Source organism: Saccopteryx bilineata, chromosome 3, assembly GCF_036850765.1.
Source record: "Saccopteryx bilineata isolate mSacBil1 chromosome 3, mSacBil1_pri_phased_curated, whole genome shotgun sequence".
NCBI classification, from domain to species: Eukaryota; Metazoa; Chordata; class Mammalia; order Chiroptera; family Emballonuridae; genus Saccopteryx; species Saccopteryx bilineata.
The window spans coordinates 195,748,784-195,766,418 of record NC_089492.1 but is presented as its reverse complement, the minus strand read 5'-3'; the positions used below and the strand labels follow the sequence as shown (position 1 = coordinate 195,766,418).

Genomic DNA, 17,635 nt, shown 5'->3' with positions numbered 1-17,635 from the left:
TATACCTTGGTGCTTGTCCTTTTGCCCATACAGTTGTCACAGGGACTTCTTTATCTTGGCATCAGTCGGGTTCTTGCTGTTCTCAGAGATTTCACCCTGCCCTGGGCAGGTGTGCACTAAGGGAACGGAATGTTACTCTTTGCCTGTGACATCGCTTATCTCATTGAAGAAGCGATGTCCTCAACAATCCTTCTAGCCCACCTGTCATTGCCCCACTGAAGAGGGCCCCTCCCCTTATAAAGCAAAAGTTTCCAAGGGCAGACTTCTGTAAGAGGGAAATTTGGATATCCCCTCAGGGTTCTTACTGGTAACACATCCTTCCTCGGGATGGACATGGACCTAGAAACTGGGCATTTCTGTGACTCCGCAGGCTGCAGGTAACTTCTCACCTGCCCTCAAGCTGTGCGTTCACCCAGGCTTCTGCTCTCAGGCCCTTGGGAGCCACAGGGAAGGAACTAGCTTTGAGTCTGTGAATTCATACAGCTAGCCTAGTGACACAGGAATAGGTCAAACTTGTAAGGATGAATTAAACTTATTATGAGCCTCAGAAGGCCCCAGAAAGGGGAATCCTAACACCACTGTAGAGCCTGAAGGAGTTAACTAACCCCATTTAGCAGAGGTGTGCTGCAGAGCAACCTGGCCAGCTAGAGAAAGGTGCCAAGGAAACAGATAATAAGCGCTCCCCATGGTCAAGGAGAAAGAGAGGGTCCTTGAGGGAGCAGGAGGAATGTCAGTGGACAAGCTCGCCAGAGAGGCTCTTGACTTGTTAAAGTTATTTCTCATCAACACCTTCATTTCAGTCTATGGTGATAATTTCTGTTTGATTCAGGATGTATCTTACATTTTATAATGGCAGCCAATGGAGAATCAGATTTTGCTTGAGCAAAAACCATGTTGCAATCAATTTGATTGGCATGCCTGTGAAAGTAAAGCTTATCAGAGCTGTAACGGTCTCTACAGGCAATCTAGCTTAGTTTGCAACCAGTGTAACCTTTCAGCATCTCTAATGGGGCTCTAAGACCCAATGGGAGGGAGACCAATAATGGTTGCTGTATAAGGATTTCAATCCTTGAGTCAGGCTCTGAAACCTTTGGCAAATAGAGGGAGCTGGTTGACTGACTGGGTGAGCTGGCCAGCCTGGGAGAGCACAGCCAGTGAGCAGTGGTCTTGACCAGAGAAAGAAGTGGTGTGTGTCAGTTATGGTTCCCCCCACCCCACTCTGCAATCCTAGTAAGTGTGTGTATGTGTCTGTGTGAGTTTAGCAGATGCCCTTGGGGTCTTGGGCCCCATTGGACAAAACTCCAAAGGAGGGTGGTGAGGGTGTCCTCCTGTATTTCCTTCCTCTCTCTGGGGCCAGAATTCTTGGTGAAGCATCAGAGCAGGCATGGCCACTGGCTGTTGCTGTCCACTGGCTTGTAACATGGCTTTTTTGCATGGCTGCCCCATTGAAAGTTATTTGCTCAGAAGTTGGGTTGTTCAATAGTCTGAGTTTCATGAGTTTCTCTCCATCTCATGTAGATGAAATTATGGGTCTTGGCACAGAGCTAACTGTTTTTGGTCCAGTGGTGTCTCCACACTGTTCTTTGAGAGAAATGACCAAGTGTTGGGGAGAAAGTGTTACAGGTTATTAATATTATCTTCACTGGCCCGTGAGAATGGGCCTAAAAGTTTTGAGTTGGGTTGGAACAACTCAGAAGAAAATAAAAATTTTTACTGTTAATCATCTAGTGTTTCTGAATAATGGCTTTGCTCATTGTGTGTGTATATATATATATATATATGTTATTATTATTATTATTATTATTATTTTGGTATTTTTCTGAAGCTGGAAACGGGGAGAGACAGTCTGTCTGACAGACAGACTCCCGCATGCGCCCTACCGGGATCCACCCGGCATGCCCACCAGGGGACGATGCTCTGCCCACCAGGGGGCGATGCTCTGCCCCTCCGGGCATCGCTCCGTCGCGACCAGAGCCATCCCCAGCGCCCGGGCCATCTTTGCTCCAATGGAGCCTCGCTGCAGGAGGGGAAGAAAGAGACAGAGAGGAAGGAGAGGGGGAGGGGTGGAGAAGCACATGGGCGCTTCTCCTGTGTGCCCTGGCTGGGAATCGAACCTGGGACCCCTTGCACTCCAGGCCTACACTACCACTGAGCCAACCAGCCAGGGCAACATTGTATATATTTTCAATGTATTAATTGTTAAAGAGATATTGATATTGACTCTGTCAGACTTATCCTATGAGTTCTTTATCTTTCCTCACTTTATAATTCCTAGTCCCTTTGCCATTTTATTATGTTTGGGGGACTTTCTTGAGTTGATTTACCAATTCCAAAATCATATATTTACCAATGTTGGTCAGTTCCTTGGTTAAATGCTCTATTTCTTTAAGTACTGTTTTCACTCTACTACTATTTTTTACATCTCTAGTGGGTGTTTTTCTGTAGGTGCCTTTGGATGTTATTTTATTCTCTTGGATGTCACCATGAATACTATTAGAATTTATAAAAAATTATCTTCTGTTTTCTGTATTAAATCTTTTTAATTGGGAGCCATTTATGCTAGTTGCCTAGTTTAGCCTTCTTTCTGGTTGCTCAGTGTCCTCAAAAATTACCCGTGCATGATTATATTTGTAAATTATAGTCTAGTAGATCTCTCTCAGCCTATAATGTAAGTTAATGTGTAATTTTCTCTTTAGAACATCTTGATTTACACCCTCGTCCAGCTCCAGTCGCAGTTGCTGGAGAACATTCTAGAATCAACTACCTTGCTTGAGAGCCTTTCAGATGATGCAGTGGCTCCCTGCCCGTCCCATCTCCCCTCCTCTCTTACTCAATTTGTTATATTGCTGTGTTTCAGTGACTACAGATATTCCATTTAATTCATTCCAAGCCATGTTTCTTCTGGCTGATAGTCTTTCAGGTTGGTAAAAACAACATAGAAGATTTCCTTAGTTTTAGTTGAGTTATAATTCTGAAATTCCTTTTGCAGTCTGGGAAGCTTTTCGTTTTCTTTTAAAATTATAAACATATCATTACTATTCTTAGAAGTCTCCCAAAAATTTTAACAGAAGGAATGTATCTTTTTGTATATTTATATAATTTAATGATTGAAATTGTTAATTTAAAAACAGAAGTGCATCTAAGTAGAAGAGTGGACACTATGCAGAATCCTGCTGCTAGATTCTTGGTTCTGGTACTAGTTCAACATGAGCTGTGTGACAGAAATCACATCACCTTCTTGGACCCCTGTTTCAATTTTGTCATCTGCTAAATAGAGGTAGATTATTCAGACATCTTGCATCCTACCAAAATTATTCATTTGTTTAGTCAACAAAGATCCATAGCCAGATAAAACTATGCAAAAAAATATATAAATGGCTGTGGTTGGTTTGTTCAGTGGTAGAGCATCAGCCTGCATGTTGGTTGTCCTGGGTTTGATTCCTGGTCAGGGCACATAGGAGAAGTGCCCATCTGCTTCTCCACCCCTCCCCCTCTCGCTTCTCTCTCACTCTTCTCCTCCTGCAGCCATGGCTCAATTGGAGCGAGTTGGCCTCAGGTGCTGAGGATGGCTCCATGGCCTCCACCTGAGATACTAAGAAGATCTCGGTTGCTTAACAACAGAGCAACGCCCCAGATATGCAGAACATCACCCCCTAGTGGGCTTGCTGGGTGGATCCTGGTCCAGGAGCATGTGGGAGTCTGTCTCTGCCTCCCTTCCTCTCACTGAATAAAAACTATATATATAAAATACTAAAAATAGAAAAGGAAGTAAAAAGAGGAGAAGAAGAAGGAAGAGGAAGAACAGAAGAAACTAGTAGAGAAGGAGAAAGAGGAGTAAAAGAACGTCATTAGTATGTTTTAGGTCAACTGGGAGAGACCACATTAACCAAATCCAAAAAAGTTCAGTAATTATTGAAATACAGCAATGTACAGTATTTAATAGAAGAGAGAAGTGAGGTCTTTACATGTCCTGGAAGTTAGAGAATAACTAGGATTCTTTTATAGAAGTGATTCAAATGTGGGTTCAGAAGTTGACCAGGAGATTGTCGAGGGGACAGGTGAGCAGCCAGGAGGAAGGACCAGCTGAAGGATGAGGGCTATGTCAAGAGAGACAGGGAGGAGCAGCAGGTTTGGGGCACAGATGGAGAGCTTCTGAAGACCTATGGGGCATTCTAGGAGATGATTTGCAGCCCAGGAAGAGAGGATGGAGCTTACTGGGAGACAGTATAGTGGAGCTGATAGCATGGGCCTCACAAGGGAGAAATATTGGCCTGCAGAAAAGTAATAGGAAAATACCAATTCATCTGAGGATAAAGAGAGATGCGGAAAAGGGGGCATGTACCACTTGGAGGGGCTAGAGAGCTAATATTCTCAGGGCAGAGCCAGATTTTAGAAGTGGAAGAAACATTTGGGAGAGCTTGAATTTTTACCCCCCAGGAGACAAGAATCCCCTACCAAAGAAAAGGTAGGGGAAATTAGACTGTCATATCGAGTGGGAAAAAACATGGGGTAGTGGCTCAGGATGGCAGTACTATGGAGGACAGGTAGCCAGCAGGGCTTGCATTCCCAGCAGAAGGAGACAATGAAGGGGGTAATAGCAAGGTAAGGGGAGCTGGCCTCTGCTGTCACTATGGGAACAGGCTGGGCCATTCAAAACCTCATGAAGATAAAGAAAAGCCAGAAATTAGCAAGAATTCCTGCTTAATAATCCATCATAAGTATGGTATTTAAATTTAAAGGCCCAATAGCCATTTAAGTTTGTAGCCAGTCTGTGTAGAGCCATTCTATAAGCTAATGGCAGCCCGCTCATTGTGGCCCTTTGTTAGCCTCAGTGGTCACACTGTCCCCTTCTGGTCATGTCATGAACACTGCTGCCAGCTCCTCACTGAGCTTCACTTTGTTGCTGGCAATTGCATCTGCAAAATGCTCCCAATCAGTGGCCCTTGAGTTAGAAATCTCCCACTAAAAATGATGTACAGACTCTTATAGATGACACATGGCTTTCAGAAGCTAATTTTCAGGTTAAGTGTATTTCTAATTATGTAGCTGTGAGAGAGGAAGAAATTTTCCTCTCCCTTTTAGGTTTTTCTGGTTGGTATAATAATTAAATTGACACAAGACAGTACATTAACAAGAGAAAATAGCCACATTTAATTGCATACATGAGAGAGTCAGAGACCCTGATCCCAAGGCTGGGAGAGGGAGGAAGGTCATTTGTAGGATGATAAGAGCAGATGTTTAGTAATTAGAAGATGGCCCTGTAGATAGGTCATAAAAAGTTATTTCTGGTGATAACTCTTATTATGGGCAAGGCTCTAAATTTAAATTTTTTAAAGGAAAGGTAAAAGTTTCTCTTGAGCCGTCAGGGTTCCAATTGCCTTCCGCTAAAACTAATCCACATGCCAGTGTCATATATCTTGGGGAGGCCTGTTTGAAACCCCTTCACAAGCAGGGACACTATTTCCAAGCAGTTTTGTTGTGTCCCACGTGGAGGATTGACGTCCAAAGTGGAGTCACACCCAGGCAAGAAGAGCATTAAAGCCAAGGCACAGGCTTGTTTAGGGAACACCCAGGGCATGATAGAAGGGAGGATGAGTGACTATTACAAAGTAAGGTGGTTTCACCTTTCTCAACATACAGGTCCCACTAGTCACTTATTAAGATAGCTTGTGGATAGTGTTAAAAAATAAGCTATGTTATTAGATACACAGTTCTGTATGACTTGCCCTACATCACCTATAAAGTATACAGGTCTTACTGTTTCTTGATATGGTTTTTCTACTCTACACTTTGTTGCTATGCTTACCTCATATTGGCTCCCCCAAATCCCCTAGGGGCACTTGGAACATATTCTACCACCCAGGAACAGCTACCCAGCCAGTGCAAACCCCTTCCCTTCTTGGCAACTCCCAGAATACCTGTTCACCTCCCTGCTCTCAGATCCTAAGAGGGCAGTAGTAGGGAGGAGTCTTCGATTTACTGCCAAGGCAGTGCCAGGAGAAGTATGTTTCTGGCATCCCAAGTTAAAATGATAGTGGCTTTTTTCTATTATTTAAATTTTATTTAGAAAATTAAATTTAACAGGGTGTACTCTTATTATGAGTACATAGGTTTCAGGTGAATGTTTCTATAGCATTTGAACTGTTGGTTATGTTGTATACCCATCACCCAAACTCAAATCATTTTCTATTACTGTATATTTGTCCCTCCTTACCTACCCGCTTATCCCCATCCTCTGATAGTAGCTTTTTAAAAAAATCTTTAAAAACAGTGATTTGATTTTCTGGAATAATTAGTAATATCATCCATCTTGCTAATGGGCTAAACATATATATATATATATTTTTTTTTTTTTTCAAATAAGCTACCCTATTTACATAAGGAGTGCTTATTATACAGCATGACACTGACTTGTAAGAGAGCTGTCAAGCCAGACTCTTACGGAGACACCCAGGCCATAGGACGGAGGTCTGCAATGATGGACGGCCATGTTCTCAGGACTTCAACATTTTTTTATACTTAATTTTACATACAACAAAATTTACTGTGAGTTTTGATGAATGCTTACAGCTATGTAATCAGTGCAGTGATAAAGATGAGGAACACTTCCATTATACCAAAAATACAAAAAAAATTTTCCTTGTTTTGCCATTTTACTATCAAACCAACCTCTACCCCCTATGTCCAGCAACTATGGTTCTGTTCTTCATCCCTACAATTTTACCTTTTCCAGAATGTTATATGAATGGACTCATACAGTATTTGACTGTATTAAGCTTTCTACACTTAGCATAATACATTTGAGAGTCATTGTAAAATTATGTTATTTACAATCTTATTATTGGTTTGTCTCCCCACTGTCTTTGTTGTTGTCGTTGATGTTGATGTTCTCTAGTTCCTCTTTTTCTGACTTCTTTGAGTTACTGGAAAAATTTTTAGTATTCCATTTTTGTTGTTATATCTTTGTTTTTTACCTCTCTCTCTCTCTTTTCACTTGTAAATGGTTGTTCTGAATGTTACAATATCTATGTAAACTCACCATCACCCACTTTTACTATTAAAAATACAAAATAGAGGAGCTTTATGACCGTATAATTCCCAGTATCCTTTATGTACATTGAAAACCCCACCACACATTGTTGTAGTTTTTATTTTTAATAGTCATACATATTTCAAAGAATGTAAGAAAGGGGAGAAAAGTGATTCAATATTTATTCAGATCTTTGCCAATCTGATTGCTTTTCTTTGACTCTGGAGGTTACAAGTTCTCCCCCAGCCTCTAGAACTTTGTTTAGCATACCTTTAACAGTATCTGTTGATGACAAATCCTTTTACTTTTTAATAATTTAGAATATGTTTATTCCATATTAGTCTTCAAGATATTTTCACTTGATATGAAATTCTGGGTTGATGGTTATTCTTATTCTTATTTATTTATTTATTTATTTATTTTTTAGCACTAAAGGCTTTGTAAGCCTCCATGGTTTTTAACAAGAAATCCAGAGTAATTTAATTGCAATTCCTTTATATGTAATGTGTTGTTTCCTTTTGGCTGCTTTTAAGACTTTTAAAATTTTGGTTTTTTAGCAATTTGATTAGATGAGTCTGGGTATGAGTTTCTTCACACTGCATTTTGCTAAGCTTCTCAAATCTTTAAATTTTTGCCTTCCACAAATTGGAAATATTGCTGATTTATTTTATTTTTTTAAATTTCCTACCAGTCTCTTTCTCCTCTCCTTTGGAACTCCCATGACAGAATGTTAGGTTGTTTGATATTGTCCCACAACCCCCTGATGTTTGTTCATTCTTTTTGTAACATTCTCTATCTTTCAAGCTGCACATTTTCTATTCATGTACATTCAACTTCACTGACTTTTTCTTTTGTCATCTTCATTCTGCTATAGAGCCCACCTAGGATATTTTAACTGAAGAGATTATATTACTTTAGGTTTAAAAATTCCATGAAGTTTTCTTCTTTACTTTCTGTTTCCTAGCTGAGATTTTAAAAAATCTTTCTATTTGTTTAGAGTGTTCATTTATTTTATTACTTCATAAAGTGTGGATAATAGCTGTTTTGAAGACTGTCTGGACACATTTTCCTGGATCTTCATATATTTGTTAATTTTGTATGGAATAACCTATCTGATCTTGGACCCTCTATAACTTGGATTAAGGAACTCTAGTTAAAAATCTCTGAGTGTGAATGGTGATGTGAATGTAATCATCTGCTGCAAACACAAGGAATCAGGTTTCTTGGATGTAAGTAGTATGAGTGAGTGACCTTTTTGCAAACACAAAGGAATGCATGTGAATGGGCTTTAAGAAATTAGCTTAGAGGTTTATATGTTGCCCCTCCCTTTGTGGTTGTTAATTAGCAAAGGAAAAAGAATGTACTGACCAAAACTAGCCTTTTTCTATATCAACAAGAAGTACATTAGTCATTCTTTTCCCTTATCACCTGATCTCTCTCCCCTGTAATCCTGTTACTTTTGTTCTTGTAAAAAAGTTTCTGCTTCTGATCAATAAAAGCTCTAAGAAAAGGAAACTCAGGGGGTTAGTCTCTCTTGATTGCCTCTCCTTCTTCTCTTGACAACAGTTTGTGTCTTGAGCAGTTTTTTCCATGCTATATTGTGAGACTCTAGTTTCTGTTAATATCTCCTAGATAGACTCAAGAAGAAATACAAAATCTGAGCAGAAATACAACAGAGATTAAATAAGTAATTTAAAATTTCCCCAAAAAGAAGAGCCCAGGACCAAATGACTTCACAGGTGATATCTACTAAACATTCAAAGAAAAATTAATGCCAGTCTATCTTAAAGTCTTCAAAAAAAGATAGAAGAGAACACTTTTGAGCTCCTCCATGAGGCCAGCATTACCCTGGTATCAAAGCCAGCAAAGATACTACAAGAAAAGTAAAGACCAGTGTAAAGCCAGCAGCCACGGCCACTACTACAGCAGCCTCCTGGCCCATGCAGGTTCGCATTGGATTCGGACAGTCGGTAAAGAAACAATGGAGCCAAAAACTGATGGGCCATAGTCTTTAGTTCTAGCTTGCACCCAGCGGGCAAGTAAAAATATACACTGGGCTCCAAAACCCACTCACATTCAGTGCTCACAAAGCCACTGACTTATCCGAGTTTCCTAGAATCAAAGGTTTCTAGCTCACCAGCCTTATTCTCCTCAGTTCCCCATCTCCTTCCTTATCCCAGATACAAACTCTGCACAAACTGTCATCTCACTCAGCACTCCGCCATCTTGGCTGCTTCTCCTGGCCACATGGCCTCTTTCTGCTGCTCTCTGCTCTGCTCCCTCTGCTCTCTCATGCTAATCATCCCAGGAACCAAGAGCGCCCCCATTTTATATTGTAGCTTCACAACCTCTAATCCAATATACAAAATAGGGAAGTCTCTAATACAGTCACTTCTCTGAGGCATGATTGGATTGTACCACCCCACATCAAAAAAGGGTGGGAAAGGCTTAATTCCAGAACCAAGCCCCAGGCTACAACGATCCTGCCTGCCCCCAACACACATTAATATCACCTGGGTAACAGCCTCCACGTGGGCAGCATTATCTTTAACAAAGTGAGCATAATACATTTTATCTGCCCAACAACCAGTATCTTTTATAAATGTAGATGCAAAAATCAACAACATACTAGGAAATCAAATCCAACAGTTTACTAGAGGATTATACATCATGACCAAATGGGATTTATCCTAAGAAAGCAAGGTTGGCTCAACAGGTAAAAATCAATCAACATAATACACATTAATAAAATAAAAGAAAAAACCCCATATGATTATCTTAGCTGAATAAAAGCATCGGCAAATAGGGTCACAGAGATTAGAGGGACAACTGTCAGAGGGAAGGAGGATGAGGGGATGATATCAGAGAAGGTGAAGGGATTAATGAAATTATATATACATAACACATAGATACAGGTCACAGGACAGCAAATTCCAGAGGGAAGGTGAGGAGGGAGTTGGGGGGGGAGTCAAAGAGGGTGTAATGGGGGACACATTGTTGGGGGGTGAGAGGATTATATTGAGTGAGACACTTGAAGCCATGTTAACATGATAAATTTAAAAATTTAATTTTAAAAACAACAGAACAAAAACATTGTGGGTCTAATAAGTTTGCAAAAATGATGTATATGTTTGCTCGCTTATAGTTTGCATTGGGTATGGGGAACAGGCTGTAAGCAGGCAAGATCGTTATAGCCTAAGGCTTAGTTTTAAGACTAAGCTTTTCCCACCCTTTTAATACTAAAATCTTTTCAAAACTAAGCTTTTCCCCACACCCTTGACTGTTGCATGATAGGGGGTGGTGCCCTCTCATGAGGAATCCCATTATGTCTCAGATAAGTGACTTTGTATCAGAGACTTCTTTGTTTGTATATTGGATTAAAGGTTTTGATTTCTACACTCTAAAATGGGGCAGAGGAGCCCATGCTGGAGGAGAGCAGAGAAAGGCCACGTGAAAAATAGGAGAAGCATCCAAGATGGCAGAGTGCTGAAGGAGAAGCCAGTTTGTGCAACGTTTGTGCAGAGAGCAGGAGATGGGAAACAGAGGTGAATAAGGCTGGTGAGATAGAAACCTTTGATTCTAGAAAACTAGGATAGGTCAGTAGCTCTGGAAGCCCTGAATGGAAAGGGAAGTGTTTTCCCACTGTGTGTATTTCTTGCCTGCCAGGTGCAAGCTAGGATTAAAGCTAATAGCCCAACAGTTCTTGGCTTCATTGTTTCATTACTGTCTATCCGAATCAGACGTGAACCTGCACTGCCGGGTGGCTGTAATGGTGGCCATGGTTACTGGCTTTACCAATATACATTCAGCAAACTAGGAATAGAAGAAGTCAGTTATTATACAATTCTATTTAAATAAAATATCTGAAATAGGCAAATCCATAGAAACAAAAAGCAGATCAGTGTTTGCCAAATGACTACGGAGAAAGTATGCTGGACATTTTATTCTCATTGTTTGGCTGGTAATGAACATAAGGGATAACTGCTTAATGAGTAGGAGGTTCTATTTTGGAGTGACATTTCAATCAAATAGGATAGTTTTACAATCCCTGGCCCCACATTTTACTGATAACAATTTAGGATTGAACCTAGTGTGTTTAAGTAAACCACTGTAAAATCATTTTAAATATAATTTAAATTATTTTTTATTATTGATTTATTGTATAGTGACATTTATTCAATAGATGTGGAGTGTGAAGTCATATTTAACTCAGGAACTCTGGGACAATAGAGAAACCACCTGGCGTCTCACCACGAGGCCCTGCTAGATCTCCTGGGAATCATGATGAGAAGACATTGAGCTGTGGGCTGAGATCTAGGACTCTTAAAGATAGAGGTGAAAACTGCTCCTGACCTGTATGGAGAGTCTTAACTCTCACCTTGAGAAGAGATAGTCACTTACTTATCTACATTCTGTGTCCTAATGGGTGTGTTATAGCAGCAGGACCCTCCAGGATGTGGGGCTATGTCACTAAGTGACAGGCAGGGGCAGTAGTGTGGGTGGAGTGTCTTTGTAGACAGGCTCCAGCCAACTGAGGGATCAGGAAACTATACTCATGAGTATGAGAAAGGAGGGGAGAAGAAAGGCATCAAAGTAGGAAGACTGACAGATACATAATGGCCCAGGCCTGGAGAATTGGTCTTCATTTTCTCAGATGCAGGGGTTATAATTTGAGGAAGCATGTGGCCCTTTTGTAAGTCAGAAGAGATATCTATGACCCTGGTAGGGAGAGAGAGTTCTCCACAGTCTGGTTAAAGAGTCAGTGCCAGTGGGAAATGGCAACCACCTCACAGTGTACACAGGAGCTACATGGAACATTTTGGAGTGTCATACAGACCACAATTATGGACAAAAGTACCAGCTACATTTCCTGTGTCACTGAAAAATTTAAGTCATTTGGGGATCAGTTTTGATGACCACCCCACCACTTAGTACCTAATTTTTATGATTTGGTGAATTGACGAGGAGGTTTTTCTGCATTATAAAGCCTAGGCACTGGAATAACTTGAAGGTCTGGAAATGGGCTCGATCACAAGGCAGTAGTCCCTAGCTGGAGGCTCAGCTGGGCATGTCGGCTGGGAGCTCGGTTCACCTCCAGTGAGCTTTTCTCTTGTAGCTGTGTTACAAAAAGAAGTATTTCAAAAGGCAAAGGGGGGAAGCGATATATCTCCAAAGTCCCAATCCTGGAAGTTACACAGTATTATTTTCATTATAGTCTATTGAGTAAGCAGGCAACAGGGTCAGTCCAGATTCAAAAAGGAAGGACATCAACCTCACCCCTTGATGGAAGAGTGGTGATGTCACACCGTAAAAGAGGACTTGGAAGGGGAGACATCACCGTGCCTGTTTTTGGAAACATAGTCTTTTTAAGCGAGGGGAGAGCAGAGAGATCTCAGTGATTCTACCATAACAGACAAAACAACACTGTGCTTACCAAGAAATTAAGTTATTCGCTTCTCATAAAACTGTAACAGGCCTGACCTGTGGTGGCGCAGTGGATAAAGCATCGACCTGGAATGCTGAGGTCGCCGGTTCAAAATCCTGAGCTTGCCTGGTCAAGGCATATATGGGAGTTGATGCTTCCTGCTCCTCCCTCCCCCTTCTCTCTCTCTCTCTCTCTCTCTCTCTCTCTCTCTCTCTCTCTCTCCTCTCTAAAAATTAATAAAATAAAAATTATTTAAAAAAACTGTAACAGGATAACACTACTAACACATCCAATTTTACAGATAGGAAAAGTACATCATGGAGAAATTATGCAATTTTTTTAAAGTCATGCAATTAGTAGGTAGTGGAGTCAGGATTCCTATCTGTCAATGTGGCTATAGAATCTGCATCCCCATTGCAGTGAGTATCATCCCCTGGGTCTTCTTTATAAACTCCCCTATAGGTATTAATTGGGGTAGAGAAGGTAATGCGTGCATTTCAGAGTCCATCTCCTCTTCTTGTTCTTGTATTGCTTTCACTACTCTAGTCTTGGTGGTCTCCAACTTTCATCATGCTGAAGTTTGCAGGCTTCTCCTGTTTCCTGTAGTGCAGTCTGTTTTATCCTTATCATAAAAAACATGTTGGTGCTGCCTAACCACATGGTGGCACAGTGGATAGAGCATCAGACTGAGAAGCAGAGGACCCAGGTTCAAAATCCAGAGGTAGCTGCCTTGAGCACAGGCTCATCTGGTGTTGGGGACTGAAAAGCAAACAGGGTTTTTGCAGTTTAGATTTTGGGGGGACAGAGGTGCGGAAAACTGGCTATAAACTGCCAGTCTGCCCATCCCCCCACCTCACTTGCCTGATTAGGTTGCAAAGGGCTGTTAAGCTGTGGTGCTGGATTGTTACACTACCCCCCATGTTCCCCAGAAAGACTGGAGGCAGGTTTCTTCTGTCCTTTATTTTGTGTAAAGTTAAGATGTTATGTATGGTGGGGGTTTTCTGAACTTGGTAAAATTCTTGGATTGCCTTGGAAACGGGATCAGAAATCTCTGATTTTCTAATGGCCTCACTTTGCTCTATAAATAAAGCAAGAAACAGGCATGGAGCATGCTCTGTTCTTGCTAGCAGCTTTGCAGAGCCCTCCCAAACCCATCCTTTTATTTCTTTGAGTGTATTTTCTTAATTCTGTGCCATTCCCATTCAGGACCTGGAATTACTAGCTGCGCTGGTTTGTGACAAGTGGCACCCAAACCAGGGACCTGAGAAAGGGAAAACTAAACTAAATGCAGGTGATGGAACTCCCCGGGTGCACGCAGTAAGTAAAAATTTTAAATAAGTTTTGGGGGAGAGTATAATCGGGACTAATAAATTATGGGACAGTTAGGGTAAAAAGTGAGGGACCTTTTTCTTTTTGTACAAATGTTTTTATTCGAGGAGAGGCTATTGTGTGATCAGAGTGAGTTAGAAACAGAAGGATGTAAATATGAGAAGACATTGGAGTCTGAGGATGACTCAGAAGATAATGAGGTGTTGTGGCTATGGCCGCCTAACCTTTGCACCTCTGCTGCCCTCTGCTCTTTCTTATGCTTATCGGGTTGCTCCCAGGATCTTTGTCTTAGACTTTTGGAGATTCCCACTTCAACAAGCTTTAGATCAGGCTCGAGATATAGGAGATTACATCAGAATATACACTGATATTGAGCCTTCATACATGCAAGGTCTTGCTATTGCCACAGTGCTTAAGGCGAGCCCTCCAGGACAATATTTTGATAAAGCACAGAACAAATGAAAGAAGGAAGGTCAGGGAAGCACTTCTGCCCATGGATCTTGTTTCCAGTGCAGGGGTTTGGAACATTTTGCTAGAAATTGCCCTGCTCCCCCCAGATATCAGTCTTGGCCTCTCCCTCAAGGGCAGCCAGCTCTTAAGGCTCTGGACCTTTGCCCACTTTGTGAGAGAGGGAAACATTGGGCAAGTGAATGTAAGTCTAAGTGTACTGACGAAGGGCAGGTGATTCAGAGAAACGGACAAGGAAGCCATCCCCACCCCCCATCAACTAAGTTTACTGCTCAGCTAAAATTGAGGTAGAGAAATCTCAGCATAATCAACCTGAACTGCAAGTTGCAGCAGCTATTGGAATTTGAGAATGGATAGGAGACTCAGGTGTTAGGAAAGTTACAGCTTTTCTTGTTTTTGTCTGATTTTCTTTAATGTTTTAGCTACAATCCTCTGAACTATCATTTTGTTTCTTTCCTGTTTTTTGCCTGGAAATTAAGGTGGGGGACACCTGTTGGATCTGACTATACAGAATTTTCATGTGGCCACCCGAGATTTTTCTCAAGGAAGTATTGATTACTGATTTGTCATTCAGTCCCTCTGTGAGAAAATGCCCTAAGATCAGGCAGGCGTCTTTCTGGTCTGGCTGTGCTCTGAAATCCCGGCTTTCTCTCTGGTTCATCTGATTCGTTTCTGTTTAGTCTTTGTTTAATGTTGTCTAAAATGTGTTTTTAAGGCCTGAATTGTGTTCTTGCATGCAAAAATTGGAAATGCCAGCTCTAATATTGAAAAAATAAAATGGTTTCATCGCTATGTGTTTTTTTTTAATTGGAACTTGTAAGATGCACTCATTTAAATTTAAATAGAATGGAATGTGAATCCCCTGATGTATTTAAGTATTTTTCCCCACCGAGGAAGAAGAAAGGGCATAGCCACAAAGGGAACCTTTTTGGCTGAGAGAGCCATGAATGCCACATATTTTAAAATGTAATTTTGTGAGAGCCATACAATGACCCGTGTGTGTTATGCATTATCCAATAAAAATTTGGTGTTGTCCCAGAGGACAGCTGTGATTGGCTCCAGCCACCCTCAACCATGAACATGAGTGGTAGGAAATGAATGGATTGTAATACATGAGAATGTTTTATATTTTTAACGTGATTTTTTTTATTAAAGATTTGTCTGCAAGCCAGATGCAGCCATCAAAAGAGCCACATCTGGCTTGTGAGCCATAGGTTCACAACCTTTGCCTTACATTAATGAACAAAAAACCAAGAAAATTGAAACTATACAAAAGAACCAAACAAAGAAAAAAAACTCAATACACAAACTGAAAAGTGAGGTAACAAGCTTAGCTAATAGAACAGGCAAGATAAAGGAAAGCATTAGTGACATAGAAGACAGATAACCAGAGGTACTACAGAGAGAAAAAGAAAGAGACTCACAAACTAAAAAAAAAAGAAAGAAAGAAAGCCCTACAAGAATTATCTAACTCCATCAGGAAAAGTGCTATGAGAATAATGGGTATAGCCTGACCAGGCAGTGGTACAGTGGATGGAGTGTCAGACTGGGATGTGAGGGACCCAGGTTCAAAACCCCATGGTCACCAGCTTGAGTGCAGCTCATCTGGTTTGAGCAAGGCTCACTAGCTTGAGTCCAAGATCACTGGCTTGAGCAAGGGGTCACTCGGTCTGCTGTAGCCCCCAGGTCAAGGCACATATGAGAAAGCAATCAATGGACAACTAAGGTGCTGCAATGAAGAATTGATGCTTCTCATCTCTCTTCCTTCCTGCCTGTCTGTCCCTATCTGTCCCTCTCTCTATCTCTGTCACACACACACACACACACACAAAGAATAAACCATATGCTGGGCCACAAACCATCAACAAATTCAGAAAGATTAAAATTACACAAAGCATATTCTCTGACCATAAGGCTTTGAAACTAGAATTCAACTGCAAAAAAAAAGAAATAAACAAATCTATAAAAATGTGGAAATTAAATTAACTACATACTTCTAAAAAATGACTGAGTCAAAGAAGAAATAAAAGCAGAGATCAAAAGATATATACAGACAAACAAAAATGACAACACGACATATCAGAATCTCTGGAATGCAGCAAAAGCAGTTATAAGAGGGAAGTTCATATCATTACAGGCTTATATATATATAAAACAACAACAACAAGAGAGAACCCAAGTGAACAAGTTAACATCACATCTTAAGGAACTAGAAAAAGAAGAACAAGGACAACCCAAACCCAGCAGAAGAAAGGAAATAATAAAAATTAGAGCAGAAATAAATGAAATAGAGAAAAAATGAACTATAAAAAAGTTAATACAACACAGAGCAGGTTCTTTGAAAAGATCATCAAAATTGACAAAACTCTGGCAAGAATCATGAAGGGAAAAAGAAAAAGGACTCATATAAACAAATCCAAAATGAAAGAGGAGAAATTACCACAGATATCATAGATATACAAAAGATTATTGTAGAATACTATAAAAAACTACAGTGTGTTCGTAAAGTCATGGTGCACTTTTGACCTGTCACAGTAAAGCAACAAAAGACAATAGAAATGTGAAATTCTGCACCAAATAAAAGGAAAACCCTCCTAGTTTCTGTAGGATGATGTGGCAGCATGTGCAGATGATGACGTAACACCATGTATACAGCAGAGCAGTCCACAGCCATGCCAGTCGAGATGTGGATGGTACAGAGGAAAGTTCAGTGTGTTCTGTGGCTCACTAAATTCGAATCTGTGACCAAAGTGCAATGTGAATATCGGCGCATTTATAACGAAGCACCACCACATAGGAATAACATTACTCGGTGGGATAAGCAGTTGAAGGAAACCGGCAGTTTGGTGGAGAAATCCTGTTCTGGTAAACCATCAGTCAGTGATGAGTCTGTAGAGGCTATAAGGGATAACTACCTGAGGAGCCCTAAAAAATCTGTGCATGAGTCCACATTGAACTGCACTGAATAGGTATGAAACTGGAAGAGTTTTCCTTTTATTTAGTGCAGATTTCACATTTCTATCTCTTTTGTTGCTTTCCTGTGACCAGTCAAAAGTGCACCATGACTTTACAGACACACTGTATATGCCACCAAATTCCACAATCTAGAAGAAATGGATAAATTTCTAGAACAATACAATCTTCCTAGACTGAATTATGAAGAAGTAGAAAGCCTAAAATGACCCATAAGCAGGGAGGAAGTAGAAACAACCATCAAAAACCTCCCCAAAAATAAAAGTCCAGGAACAGATGGCTACACTAGTGAATTCTACCAAACATCCAAAGATGGTTCATATCCTTCTCAACATCTTCCAAAAAATTTAAGAAGAAGCTATTTCCAAACACATTTTATGAGGCCAACATAACCCTCATACCAAAACATG

At 40.7% G+C, this 17,635-nt stretch overlaps 1 long non-coding RNA gene across 1 annotated transcript in view; it reads left to right on the top strand.

The window, feature by feature from the left end:
- The window catches only part of LOC136330910 (uncharacterized), an 84,375-nt gene extending 69,339 nt beyond the window's left edge, over positions 1 to 15,036 (top strand). Inside the window, exons 2-3 of the long non-coding RNA XR_010730413.1 lie at positions 13,662 to 13,772; positions 14,732 to 15,036. This is a non-coding gene — a long non-coding RNA (uncharacterized lncRNA). The remainder of the gene's footprint in view (positions 1 to 13,661; positions 13,773 to 14,731) is intronic.
- Positions 15,037 to 17,635: the final 2,599 nt, after the last annotated feature.